Source organism: Elephantulus edwardii, unplaced genomic scaffold, assembly GCF_000299155.1.
Source record: "Elephantulus edwardii isolate Elephantulus edwardi_28Jun2011 unplaced genomic scaffold, EleEdw1.0 scaffold00167, whole genome shotgun sequence".
Classification (NCBI taxonomy): Eukaryota; Metazoa; Chordata; class Mammalia; order Macroscelidea; family Macroscelididae; genus Elephantulus; species Elephantulus edwardii.
In genome coordinates, this window is record NW_006399917.1 from 1,929,592 (window position 1) to 1,931,610 (window position 2,019).

Genomic DNA, 2,019 nt, shown 5'->3' on the forward strand with positions numbered 1-2,019 from the left:
AGAAGGAGGGGAAGAATGCTGTATACTGCATTGAAACAGATAAGGAAGAGAACTGTTTAAAAGGGATATATGTTTGGGTGTTATTGTCATGACAGGAGTCCAGAATGAAGGCTCCACAGTGGAACGGACTTGGCAGGGAGGGATTGCATAACAATGAAAGAATTTTACTTTTCAAGGAGAAGAGTGAATTGGGGGGAGGGGGTGGGCAGGGAGAAAATTGCAACAATGAATAACTGGAAACCCTGTCTCTGTAAACTTTCATTAAAATTAATTTTTTTAAAAAGAGAGGGGAAAAAAAGAATGGAGAAAGAAGGTATTCCCTGGAAATGAATGCACAATGGGCTGCTCTTGTTTTGCATACAACTGTGGGGTTTTGGTTGTTAATGGCATTTAGATACTATGTCTCTTTGTTGAGCTTCTTTCTAGGGATTTGGTCTCTCAGCAAAAAAAAAAAAGATGTGTTTTTAAAAATGTGTTGCAGTTAACTGTCTATTATTGTGGAATTCTCTGTTTTTCTTTGCAGTGTTGTTACAGGCATATCATGTATTTTGGAATCCCATCATAGGGTGTGTGTGTATATTTATTATGGCTATGTCTTCCTGGTGGACTGACTCTCTTAGTCATTATATAATAGCTTTCCTGATCTTTTATGTTGGCTTTTGCCTTATAGTCTAGTTTGTTGTTGTTTTTATGTTGGAACTGACTCACAGCTGAGCCCCCAGAAGGTTTTCTGAGACTGTAAACCATACAGAAAGAGATTGTCCATCTTTCTCCCATGGAGCAGGTGATGAATTCGAACTTCATATTCTTGAGTTGACAGTGCAACACCTTATCACTAAGCCCCCAGAGCTCCCTCCAATCTAATTTTGTTGATGTTATTATTGTCCACTGAGTCACCTATGACTCATAGTGACCCTGTGTACAATAGCTCTGAACTCTGCCCTATCCTGACCCAATCTCATTTTCTCTGACACATATACCTCCATTATCCCAGTTATTGTAAAAATCTATCTCATCCAGGGTCTACCTCTCCTGTGCTATCTCTCCACTTTTCCAAGCATGATGTCCTTCTCCAAGAACTGGTCCCTCCTGGCCACGTGCCCAAAGTATGTGCAATGGAGCTTCAGAATCCTAGCCTCCCAGGAGATACTTGGTTTCAGCCTCTCTAAGACAGACTTATTTGTTTCCTTGGCAGTCCATGGTATGTTCAAAACTCTTCTCCAGCACCACAACTTGAAGGCATCTATTCTTCTTCTATCAGCCTTAGTCATTATCTAACTCTATAATGAATAATAAGTACTTGTGAAGACCATGGCCTAGATCAGGTGCACCTTAGTCTCCCGACTGACATTGGTCATTAGCACTTCAGAGAGATCTCTAAAAGCAGACTTCCCCAGTGCAGTTTATCATTTGATGTCCTGACTACTGGTGCCAAGAGTTTTTATTGTGGGTCTGAGCAAGCTGAAATTGTTAACAACCTCAATCTCTTCTCTACCTATTATGGTGCTGCCAATTGGCCAAATGGTTAGAATCTTTGTTTGTTGTTTCTTTTTCTTTTTAATAACAAAAAATATTTACTAAGACATAAGATTTACAGACATTTCCAGACAAGCCATACAAAACGGTCACAAGCTTTTTCTTGAAGGGAGGATTCTAAGCTTCACAGCAAAGTCACAATGTTATTAGTGATGTTTGTTTAATGTTCCCATTTTGGTTCAAACAATCTAGCTTGTTCATCTACAGCATCTAAAGAAAATTAGACTTGGCTACAGGGTATATTCTAAAGAACAATTGGTTAGCTGCTTTTAACCAATGCAATTAGATCACCATAAAAAGGGGGAAGGCAGCCCATAAATTGAAAATGAAGTTACCTCCCCCTCAGAAAGTAGAATGCTCCCTCCTTCTCTTCCTCCCTCCCCCTCCTTCCCCTGCCTGGTATGGCCCATCCCCCTCCCCTCCGGCTCCCTGAGGCCCTGCCGGTCCAGCTGCGGGTGCCCGGGAGCAGACGGCTGGACTGAC